The sequence below is a fragment of the Vulpes lagopus genome, chromosome 14 (genome assembly GCF_018345385.1).
Source record: "Vulpes lagopus strain Blue_001 chromosome 14, ASM1834538v1, whole genome shotgun sequence".
In the NCBI taxonomy this organism is placed as follows: Eukaryota; Metazoa; Chordata; class Mammalia; order Carnivora; family Canidae; genus Vulpes; species Vulpes lagopus.
This window is the reverse complement of record NC_054837.1, coordinates 35,165,022-35,177,234: the sequence shown is the minus strand read 5'-3', so window position 1 is coordinate 35,177,234 and position 12,213 is coordinate 35,165,022. Positions and strand designations below refer to the sequence as shown.

Genomic DNA, 12,213 nt, shown 5'->3' with positions numbered 1-12,213 from the left:
TGAGGTCTCTGTGTGGCCACATAGCTTTTGGATCACTGTGTTCATTTAAAACAAACAGAACCACTTGGGGGGAGGAACGTGTTGGATTTTATGGATGAGCCTGTTTTGTTGTTTTGAAACCTGTGAATTGAGTCTGTTGATCCGAGGAGCATCAGGAAGTAGGTCCAAAGAAGCCTTTTGTGTTTGTGCACAGGGGCTGCGGGCAGCGTGTAGGGCAGCGTTGCTGGGGGTTCCTGGATGGGCCATTGTCAGCAGCATCCCTCAGAGCCACAAGGTGGGTATGCGGGCCTGGCCCCCCCTCGGCTTTCCTGTTGCTGCGATCAATGACTTAGCATCTCTCGGCAGCGCATGGTGGGCTTCTCCCGGGAAGGGAGTGTGCGTGCAGGGGGGTCCGGCGCGTCCCCTGCCTTTCCCTCTCTCTGCCGCTGCGTTGCTAGGGAGCTGGTTCATCTGTGCAGCAGCCCAAGTTCTGGGAGGACGCGGGGACGCGGCTTTGTATTCCCGTTTTATGCTGGCAGCTGGGGGGGCGGTAAACACCCCACGGCTTGGGTGGTTCCACGCAGTCACTTAATTTCGGGCGGCATTTGGGTTTCTTAGCTTCACGGGGCCACGCCACGCGGAACGGGGGCTGTCCCCCTGCCCGGGCCCTGCTGCGGAGACCTGGTCAGCAGCAGCGGGGATGCGCCTCAGCTGCATCCAGGGAGGGCCCCCAGCTGCCGGCCGCGCCTGGCTCTTCCCTCCTGGCACTGACCGCAGCAGCTCGGCGGAAAGGAGGAGGCAGGGATGAGCCATCTTGGGGGGTGCGCGTGAGCGCGTGGAGCGCGTGGGAGCGCTGGACACGGCCTTCCATAGGCTCTGCAGCTGCTGCGTGGCGGCCGCCTCCCTCCCGGCTCCCCACGCTCGCGCGCCCGCCCAGGACCGAGTCCCTCCAGCCATCGGAGCAGGCGCCGCCGCTCCCCTCGGCCCCCTCCTTCCCGGCCTCCTCTCTCCGCCTGCCCCCACCCCCTGCTCACCCCCTGTGTGACCCGACACAGCAGACTGCAGTGTCTGCGCGTGAACCTCCGGAGCCTTGGCACAGCTCGCTCTAAGGTAGGCTGAGATTCATCTTTTCTCCTAAAAATAGCTGCCCCTTCCCTTTCGCCTTCCCGCCCGGCCGCAGCGCGCTGAGGGCAGGCGGTGCCCGAAACTCTCTGCCCTGACACCTGCCGAAGTTTATTTCCCAGTGGTCAGAGGACGCCCTTCAGCGGGGTTCCAGGTACCCCCGGCGCGGCGGCAAGACACCCGGTGCAGGGGAGCGGGGAGGGACGGATGTCTCCAGACCATTCCGGGTTTGGCTGCTCCACCGCCCGCCCGGGGCTGTGTCCGAGGGGCGAGGGGCGAGGCAGGCCCCTTGGCTCTCAGCAGGAGGCTCCCTGGGCCCCCCACCCCCTCGCCCCTCCGGCCTCCTGCCCCCGCCCCAGTGCTTTTTCCTGAAAGCGCCTCTGGGCGAAGTTTGACATCACTGGGCCTTGCCTTTTCAGCCCTAGTGGAGGGGGTGTGTGAGCAGCGGTTTGGAGCCGAGCCTCTGGGGGCTTTGGAAGCGTCTTCAGGGGCTGGGGCTGCGTGGGGAAGGGGGTGTGGGCCCAGAGAATGAGAGGAGGTTGTGTTGTTCACAGCTGGGCTCAGACGTGATATGCACCGAATGAGGAACGTGCAGGATAAGGATTTGTCAATTCACGTCCCGTAGACTGACTTGAATGATTTATTTGTCAAAACAGATGTTCCCGGCAGAATGTGCATAGCGTGTGTGCGCGTGTGCCTGTGCGCGAGTGTGCTGTGTGCACGCAGCGGGCTGCTGGCTGGGGTAGGCTCTCCCCGGAAAGCCTTATTTTCACCTGGAAATGCCGTGTTTACACAGTCCGAAGACCTGCCAGCAAGGAAGTTGGGTTTGTGTGAGCTGGGGAGGTTGGGGGCAGGGGTGCGGCTTGCTCTCCTGAGGCTCAGGCCTTTGTAGAAGCAGCTTTGCTCCTGTCCTCAGGGGCCCCTTGCTGGCTGCCGGCTGTCCCCACTGTGTGGGGCTGAGAGCTAGGCTGGTGGGGCCCTTGGGGAGGCGGGGCTGCTGGGGATTCCTGCAGGGACTGGCAGCGGGAGCTCCCTGGATCCCCTTACCCATGCAGGTTCTTAGGGCAATAGGGTGAGTGAGGAGGGAGGGCCTCGGGCAGACCTCCCGTTCCTGCATCTGTTCCTTCCTGGGAGAGACCCTGTCTCATTCAGGGGTGGATGGTACAGACGGGAGAGGCCGAGTGAGAAGGGCCATGGCTCTGAGAATGGGAGGTTAGGCAGGAAGAGGAGGCAGCAGGGCCAGCCAGCCTCGGGGAGGTGGCAGGGCGGGGTGGGGGCACCCATGCAGTTTGGAGGAGGTGCCCAGGGCAGGGAAGCACATCAGACTACCCCACTGGCAAGGTGAACGGTCTAGGGTCTTCAGGAAATAACCCTCCCAGATGCCTGGCCCCTGCTTTCTCCCAGCCCTGCTGCACTTGCCTGGAACTGGCTTCCGGCTGGCGGCTGCCGGTACCGGCTACGTGGGGCTTCATGTCCCGTGTTGTGTGGGCGCCGCTGAGTTCAGGGCTTCCAGGCAGGACTGTTGCATGTGACCCGGTGTAGGCTGTGGTGTGGGAGGCAGGCAGGAGGCCGGCCCGTCTGCAGGGTGGGGTGATGGGCCTGCGCCCAGCAGGGAGCCGAACATCTCGAGGTGACTTCGGGGAAGTGGCTGGCAGCTGCTGTTTACCACACTCCTGAGAAGGTGACGAAGCGGCTCAGGGGAAGGTCGCAGCAGAGCAGCAGCGTGCCCGGGGCAGGCGGGGCAGGTGTTCAGACTCGGGGGGCGGCCTCCCCCCAGGCACCTGTGTCCATGCTGCAGAGACGGGGACCCAGCCACACCCCAGGGACGCCTGTGCGCGCGGACGGTTTCAAAAGCTTCCCCCGACGAGGCAACACGCAGGCTGTGCCGTGAAGTCCCAGCACTAAGGGAGGAGGCCACTCAGCGACCGTCCGTCTCCGCCGTGACTGTTTCCTTCACTTGCTCTGCAGGTGCTGGCGTGGGGGAGAGGACGGGCGGCATGTGCCTGCCGGACCGGGAGGGCGGGAGGGAGAACGGGAGGCTCTCCCCAGCTCCGGGCTTTCCTGCCCAGCCCGGCCCTGCGTTTTTGGAGAGAAACGTGAAGTTTAATTAGGGCTGTGGTTCCGGACTTGGTGAGCATCCGTGTCGCCGGGCGAAAACCGGGAGTCTCTTGCTGAGCGGGCCTGGGGAGCGTCCGGGCGTCGAGGCTGCGGTCCAGGGACCCGCCTTGAGAGCTGGGGTTTGAGCGTGGCCGCAGGCACCCTCAGCCTCTCGGGAGGGATGAGGGGTGAGGGTTACGAGTGAGGTGTGACCCTAACACAGCGCCTGCCACCCACGTGGGTCTAGATGTCCAAGCGTTCAAATGTCCCCTGGGCCGCGGTGGCTTCTTTTCAGAGCCACGGTGAGCAAGGATCTTAGCCCTGAGTTTCCCTGGGCCTTTGCCAGGTCTGTGTGGCTCTGGGGGCCCCATGAAGGGCTGCACTGGTCTGTCCTGGCTGAGGCCGGCTTCTAGAAAATTCTCTTCTTCATTTCTCTGCTTTCCTTGGAATCAGATGCCATGACCCCTGTTTCCCCATCTTCCGTCTGTGCTTCCACCCATCTGGAAAGCTCTCTGGTCTTGTTCTGGCACTTGCTGCAGGTGTTGGGGAGAACTGTCAGTCCTGCAGGTACAGGGGACCCCGGGGGTGCCCATGGTGGGCTTGACCGCGCTCCTTGGTCCCCAACATGCTGTCCTTACTTGTCCTTTCCTTAGTCCATCTGTCCTTCCTCTGGCCCACCCACCCTCCTCCCCCCACTCCTTCCCTCTCTCTTGTCGCCTGGCTCTTTCTCCTCTTGTCTACCACCTATCCCACCTCCTTGCCTTCTCCATCACAGACCCCCCACATGTCTGTGGACCACATTGTGCTACTGTATTTGGAAATGCTCTGATGAACGTGACTTCCAGGTGCCCTGGCCCCAGCTCCATCTACGTTGCTGTGTGTATTTCTGGCTGGTGACTTCCAGGTGCTGCACGTGTCCCATAGCGTTCACGGGCCCCGATAAGGGCACCACGCTGCCATCAAGTCCCTGTGTATGTATCCCCCTTGGCCCCGTGTGAGAACCATCCTGGGATGCGCCTCAGGAGTGGACGGCGGGGTGGAAAGGATGCATCTGCTTCATCGGGGTGTCTTCTTCCCGTCGTGCTGGCTGTGCAAAGGGGTCCTCTTCCCCACATCCTTGTCAACACTCTGTTGTCCAGCATTCTGCTGTGGGTGCAATGTTATCCAGCCCCTGGACAGCCATCCTCCTCCGGTGTCCCTGAAGATGGTTGAGAACCACTCCAAACTCACGGCTGTGTGGGAGACAGTGTGGGGATGGGTGAGTCTCCAGGTGAAGGGCTGGCATCCCCTCAGATGCATTTCTCAGGGGTTACGAGGCCTTCGCCTCATGGTCCAAGTGCTGCCTGGCCAGCCTCATAGCGACAAAGGACTCAAATTAAGCCTTGCCTTGGGAGGACACATTTTCAGGCACCCAGAACCTCTGAGAAGAGTGAAGAATAAGCCATTTCTCTGCAACTTTACACCTGTGCCCTGTAACCAGACCCCTTGCCTATGTGGGGCCATCTTTCCTTTAAAAAGAAAATCTAGGGATCCCTGGGTGGCGCAGCGGTTTGGTGGCGCTTGCCTTTGGCCCAGGGCGCGATCCTGGAGACCCGGGATCGAATCCCATGTCGGGCTCCCGGTGCATGGAGCCTGCTTCTCCCTCTGCCTGTGTCTCTGCCTCTCTCTCTCTCTCTCTCTCTCTCTCTCTCTGTGACTATCATAAATAAATTTAAAAAATTTAAAAAAAATTAAAAAGAAAATCTATATTTATCTTTGAATAGGCATACTAGGGTGTGCTGGGTTAGAAGTATTCATGCATGGAATGGGTACCTGAAAAGTGACCCTTCATTTCTACACTACCTTTCAAAATTTCCTTTTTTTTTAAAAAAAAAATTTTTTTATTTATTTACTTGTGAGAGAGAATGAGAGAGAGCAGAAGGAGAGGGAGAAGCAGACTCCCTGCTGAACAGGGAGCCTGATGCAGGACTTGATCCCAGGACCCTGAGATCATGATCTGAGCTGAAGGCAGATGCTTAGCCCATTGAGCCACCCGGGCTCCCTGCCTTTCGACATTTCTTAATATTTCACTGGACCAGGAGCCTCATAAAAATGGAAGAAGTAGGGGCTCCCCTGGACTTTTAAGGGCCAGATCATCTATTCTTCTTGCTCACCCACAAGGGCAAGGGTTGCATCAGGACCCCCAAGGCCTTGCAGTCTGGAGTGGTGTGGCCTATGGAGAAATGGGCAGAACAGGGAAGTCCAAAAGTTCATCTGACATTGGCTTGTTTGCTGACAGTGTTGTCTCAACAAGCAGATGAGCATTTTGCACATAGTAGGTGGTCAGTAAATACTGTTTTGAAAGAACAAACGGAGGAAACCCAGTGGTCAGTATACTGTCCAGGCTGGCTCCCTGCCCACTGGTTCTGACTGCGGCCTGTGCTGTCTCCTCCTCGCCTGCAGCAAACGTGTGTGGTCATCTGTCACTACGGCAGTCCTCCCGTTAGAATCAAGCTCCCAGAAGGCAGTGGTTGTAACTTATTTATCTCTGTGTGCCCAGTGACCAAGGCAGTGCGTTCACTTATTCAGTCAACAAACATTTGAGTAACTATTAAATACTAAGCAGCATTTTAGGTGCAAGGCACAGAGCAGGGAACGAGGTAGATGAGGTCCCTGCTGTCAAGGAGATGAGAATTGTGTATGGGGGTAGGGGGGAGGTGAGGGGACCACAAGTAGGTGAATAAATGACATAATGAAGAGATGACCAAACTGGAGTAGTAGAGCCAGGCAGACTATTCTCTTACAGAGTGTGTTGAGATATTGTGACTGGGTGATCCTGGAAGGCCTCAAGGAGGAGGTGACATTCAGGCTGAGCCATGAACGAGAAGGATCCAGCCAGACAGACACCAGGGCGAAAGTCCTGAATGTTTGAAAGGAGGGTGGCTTCAAGGCTTCTGTTCTCCTTGAACGGGGTACTGACAGGCTGATGGGCTGCCTGGGGGCAGGTGGGATGACAAAGGACTGGCACCCAACCTTCACCCGAGGATCTTCAGCGTCTGGAAAGCAGTGAGGAGGTGCACATTGTTAGCTTCATCTTCAGGGCATTGACCTTGGGGTTCCTTTGTCTGAGATGCAAAGGTCCCCTTCCCCCCACTACCCACCCCTGCCCCGCCCTACCCTGCCTCCACAAGGAAAGCCTGATTATCTTCCTTTTGTACTTAAGGCCTTTTAAGTGGATCTTACAGATGTTGCCTGATCTAGAGGACCTGGTGGTAGGACTTTGGTGAGATTCCCTCTGATTAGGTGCTGCTGGTGCCCAAACCCAGCATGTTCTCTGTGATGACAATATTTAGAACTGATGGCTGCGGCTGGTTCAACAGAGTTGGTTTGCACGGTGCTGTTATTCATGGGGCCTGTGGACTTCCCGCCTCCAAGAGGGAGAAACACCCCCCATCACGTGACTACATTGTTGCCTCCATAGAGGAAGAGGCAACAGATTTGTTTGCTGGCGTCTGACATCTCCCCCCAAGACCGTCACCTGGAAAGCTGTGTTGGGGCCCCTTTCTGGGGCCCAGGGTCAGCTCGGGACGCCTGCCTAGCTGGCAGGTACCCACTGCGGGTGGGACCCAGGCCCCCAGCCCTGCGTCCGTGGCCCCTGCTCCCAACACAGTTCTGGACTCCAGCCTGCTCTGTTTTGTTCTGGTCCTGAATGTCAGCGTTGCCTCTGGAAGTTGCCCTGGAAGGGAGCCTGTGTTCACTGTGGGCCAGCCAGGAAGTCCAAAACAAGCACGAATAACCAATCAATATGCTTATGGTCCTGTCACCCAGGGGCACCACTGTCATTATTGGCATTTTATTCCAGATTCTTCTCCGGGAGGATTTTTATGTCCTCACCTTGTTTGAATCGTGTTACAAGTTTTACTTTGAACATGACCACATCACTGTTTCCGTGGCTTGGGAAACTGCAAACACTTGCTGTAAAGGGGGCACTGCTCTGATGGAGGCTGTCCCTCAGTTGACTTATCCTTCATGACCATTTAGATAGGCTGTTTCATTTTTGCCCCATTTTTTCAAATAATGTGTGGCTACCATAGCCAGGGGCTGAGGCTGCATTTTACCACAGGGTTTCCTATGGCGCAGAGTGGCCTCTGCAGAGAATCTGGAGCTGGTGGCTGGGCAAAAGTACGACGTGGTGACAGCCAGCTTAGGTGACAGACCTCTTGAACCCCTCCCCTTCCTCCTGAATTCTCTGGACATTGAGTGCAGAGTGCACCCTCTCCCCCAGACACCCCAACTTGAGAATTGGGAGTCCGTTTGGATTTCTGCTTGCCCACCCCTAGCCATGCAAACCAAGCCTGCTTGACTGTGTTCACTGTCGGGCAAACAGCACACAGTAGGTGCTCAGCAGTGATCCCCACACACCCCCGGAGGGGCTGGGTGCACTTGTCACCCCCAGACTCTGGATAATCCCCAAGCCCCCAACCCTGGGGTACGGTCCCTCTCTCCTCTCACATTCTGGGTCATTTCTCAGGCAAAAATTAACCTCAGAGAACTTTCGTAAACTGATCTTCAAGCAGCAAGTGCAGCAGTACAGTTGGCTGGGCATTGCTGTATGCACCTGCGTCTTACACACACACAACACCGAGGCTTGGCGACGTGGGCATTGCTGTTCAGACTGGTCTAACAGAGGAGATGATGGTGTAAAAGAGATATGGCTCCTCCTAGGTCACAGAGCTGGGGTTGGGTGGGCGGGTTTCCAACCCGGTGGGCCTAGCTTGGAGGTCCACACGCACCCACGGGGAGCAGACGTGTGGCTGATGAGGAAGAGCATTCAGGCCAACGTGTCCAGAGGGCAGTGACGAGGATGGGGTAGCAATGAGGGGGAGGCAAAGCAGGACCAAGTCTAAGGGTGAATAAGAGCCATCAGAAGTTACCAGGGGAGCGGTGTGGCCTGCCTGGGCTAAGCAGGGTCCTTCTGGCTTTTGTTGGGTAGAGGATGGGCTGTATGCAGAGTGGACCCCAGAGGGCAGGGGGGCCCAGATGTGAGACGGTGGGGTCTCAGCTCAGACTGAGGGGGTGGCAGTGGCCATCATGAGGAGAGTTGAGATTCAAGGCGGGAAGAGAAGGAGAAGGCACACGTCAGTGGGTACAAGGCTCGGGTACAGCTAGACTGAGTCTGGGAAGAAGAACTCAGCTGAGGGGAGGGGGAGCAGGGGGAGGAGGAAGATAGGTGCAATTATATAGGGCTCTATTTGCAGCAGCTGTTCTAGGATCTTTTACAAAATACTGATGCCTAAGGACAAGGTGTGGTCTCTCCGTCTGTTGAAATAGTGTTCAGATACAGAGAGGAAGAAGCAATTGAGGCCAATGAGGTTTTTTTATTTTATTTTATTTTATTTTATTTTATTTTATTTTATTTTATTTTATTTTATTTTATTTTATTTTATTTATTTTTTAGTATTTAGTATTTTATTTTATTTTAGAGAGAGAGAGAGAGAGAGAGAGAAAGCATGCAAGAGCAGGGGTGAGGGGCAGAGGGAGAGACAGACTTCCCACTGAGCGAGGAGCCTGATTCTGAACTTGATCCCAGGACCCTGAGGTCATGACCTGAGCTGAAGGCAGATACTTCACCAACTGAGCCACCCAGGTGCCTGTGCATGATTTTGTTTTTGTGAAATGTCCAGCGACAGAAAGTGGATTAGTGGTGGTCTGAGCTGGGGGAGTTGGGGGGACAGCGGGCATGTAGTTAAAGGGTACAGGTTTTCCTCTGAGGCGATGGAAACCTTCTGAGGGTGACTGTGGTGATGGGGTGTGTACCTGGAATATGCTAAAAACTGTCGAACTGTCGAATTCGCCCACTTCCAATGGGTGAATTCACTGGTATGTGAATTCCATCTCGATAAATTCATTTAAAGAACATGGATCCCACAGCCATCCCCAAGCACCTGCTCTAAGATGCTCGAGTGGGCCCTGAGCTCAGGAACTTTTATTCAGTTCCCAGGGATTGTGATGTGTGCAGTTCCACCTGCAGAAGGCTTGTTGCTTCTTCCCTCCCACATGGTAGGGGTGGACATCCGTGGTCTCTGCCACTTCCTCCAGGTGGTCCCTATTTGGGTGTGTGTGTGAATCCTTCAGGCATAGACACCTCCTGCCCACGCTGGGATCCCCTGGAGGGCGAGCACCTGACCGGTGTGTGGAAGGCAGGGCAGGGTTGGGAGAAGTGAGCAAAGCGAGGGCACAGGCGGGGGCCGCCGGTGACAGGCGCTGGGTCTTTGGCTGCTCTGTTGCCTACAAATCAGCTGTCCCAGCTCCCTGCTTTTTCTCAAGTGGAAAAGCTCATCTTGTCACATGAGTACAAATTCAGTTACTTGGTGTTTTTCATTTCAGGATTTCACACAGTTAATTTCTATTCCGTGTGGGGAGGAGGAGGGTGGAGTGTGCAGTGGGGCACAGGTGTTGGGGGTCAGCTTGGCCTTCAGGAGCAAAGTGGAGCATAAGCAGGCTGATCCAGAGTGTTCCCTCTGGCTTCCTGGGAGCAGGAGGCTTCTGTTAACACATCAGAGTACGGTCTTGCCACCCTGGGGATTTTTTGAATAATTCCATTGTGGATTATTAATAATCTGTCATTGATCAATGAGTAGTCTGTTTGGAGTCTATTAGGAACAGTGATACTAATGATGACGCTAGCGTTTACAGAAGCCCCTCTCCGTCATTCTTAGTGTGTCAAGGTGGTCAACTCCTCTAATTTCAGGATGATGCTACAAGGCAGGTGCTGTCCTTCTCCGTGTCTTGCAGATAGAGATTGAGACCCAGGGAATTGAAGCCTGTGCCCAAGCTCATGCACCTGACAGTGGCACAGCCAAGATGAGCTGTGGTGTTTTGGGCAGAGCCCACTCCCCTAACCGCTGGGCCGCCCACCACCAAGGATGTCCACATACTCCCTTCTCTCCCTGCAGCATCTGCAAGAGGAATCAGCTTCATGAGCGAGCATCTCTCAATGGCTTTCAGAAGGTGGCATTGGCCAGGTCGGGGGGCAGAGTCTAGAGCCAGACTGGTGATTCTGATCTTGGCTGTGTGACCAGGGGTGTGTTTCTTAACCTCTTTGTGCCTCTGTTTTCTTGTCTATAAAGTGGGTCTCCTTCTCAGGGGACTGTTTATCAATGAGCTGACTCAGGAAGAGCGCTCGGCAGAGTGGTCTTTCCACTATGCTCAGTCTGATGGGGAGGCAGCAGATGGGCGTCATGACAGCGAGGAGAATGAAATGATGAAATGATGTGCAACATTCAGAACAGGGCCTGGCCTGTAGTGGGGATTCAATACATGGCAGCTATCATTACTGTTGTTTTCCTTTTTTTTTTTAAAAGATTTTATATATTCATGAGAGACACACAGAGAGAAACAGAGACACAGGCAGAGGGAGAAGAAGCAGGCTCCTCGCAGGTAGCCCGATGTCGGACTCGATCCCCAGACCCGGGATCACGCCCTGAGCACAAGGCAGACGCTCAACGGCTGAGCCACCCAGGCGTCCCTGCTGTTGTTTCTAGACTCCGAACAGACTAGCCGGTGAGATGACGACGGAGTTAGGAGGTACTATGAACAGTCCAAAATATGGCAGGATCCCGTTCTCACACGTGCTTCGCTCTGTTTGCCCTGTGCCCGGGGTGCGGGGGGTAATCCTCTGTACACTCCCTCCTGCTTGCAGACGCCCAGGGCCCTAATCCAGACCATATGAGAAGGTCCCTGCATGTTTGAACAGCCACGTTGCATCCGTGTGACAGGTAATCTGTAGAGGAGCCTGGTGGCGCTGCGGCTGCCTCCCACGTGGCTTCCGTGTTACACGCCCACCTTCACGCTGACCTGAGCAGCGGCTCCTTTAAAGGTCCCGACTCCCTGCCTTCGCTTGGGTCAGAATCAGGCTTTAGACTCTGGAGTCAGCCGTTTTGACCTGCCTCAGCAGCCCTGAGTGCAGCTGCCAATTGCACAGACCATTTGAGGTTTGTTTTCTCTTTGTGTCCTGGGCAGGCCAGCCCAGACTTTTCATAGATGCTTCTGCGCTTATTTATTTTTCCTATGTTAGCGGCAGCACTGCCTACAACGTGTGGGGAGAGCACCAGCCCCTGGGGGCGGGCTGTGGGGGTGACCTGTGCTGGTTGATAAGCTCCCGGGAGACTGGCTTAGGCCTCCCTTTGTGTCAGCCACACGCCACGGGTCCCCAGCAGACCCACTGGGAAGACAGGACCTTTCTGCAGGCTGCGGGGGCCTGAGGCTCTGCAGCTCTTCTTCCGCCCTACACAGCTGGCTAGAGAGCTCCAGGCGTCCAGAACAGTGAGGGGAGGGGCGGTGGGCAGGTGCTAAGGGCACGAGCATGGGGACGTGCCGCAATGTCTGTGTTGATTCTCGTCAGTGAGGAGCAGTTGGAACAGTGATTTATGGGGGAGCCAACCAGTTGGCGTGTGGGCCCAGCAGACGGGGTCAGGGTCCGCGGCCCCCCCCACTCCCAGGATATCTCTGTGGCTCTCAGTCATGGGAACGCCAGCGGGAGCACATATCCCCTCTGTCCCCAGAAATACGGACACTGTGGAAAGGGGGGTTCAGCTGTCCTAGGTGCCCAGGATCTGATCTTTGTTTGGAATTAACAGTGTGGGCTCTGGGTGGTCGCTTCACACTTCTGAAGTGGGGACATTGAGGTCACATAGCGTTTCCCAGACTTGGAGGAGGCGGCCTCTCCCACTTGGACCGTTCCTAGTGTGGGGGGTGCAAGCCATGCGTGGCGCCACCTTGTTCTGATCCTCGCTCAGATCCTGAGCTGGGTGGATGCACACCCTCCCTTTCCTTGGGTAATGGCAGTGTCAGGGTACCTTTCTGCCCTTGTTGTCTGGCCAAGGTGATTACAGACAATGTTTTTCCTCAATGGGCTCATTTTCCTTTTATTTTCCTTTTTATTCTTTTTTAAGATTTTATTTATTTGACAGAGAGAGTGAGAGAAAATGAGCATGGGCATGGGAGGGGCAGAGGGAGAAGCAGACTCTCTGCTGA

At 55.9% G+C, this 12,213-nt stretch overlaps 1 protein-coding gene across 2 annotated transcripts in view; it reads left to right on the top strand.

The window, feature by feature from the left end:
* The first annotated feature begins 399 nt into the window (after positions 1–399).
* The window catches only part of RIMBP2 (RIMS binding protein 2), a 219,914-nt gene continuing 208,100 nt past the window's right edge, over positions 400–12,213 (top strand). Inside the window, exon 1 of one of the 2 annotated variants that reach the window (XM_041729431.1) lies at positions 400–1,089. The gene's annotated coding sequence lies outside the window, so the exon portion shown is untranslated. Of the gene's footprint in view, positions 1,090–2,565; positions 3,070–12,213 lie in introns of those variants that run through there. The other variant, XM_041729432.1, reaches the window with a different exon arrangement.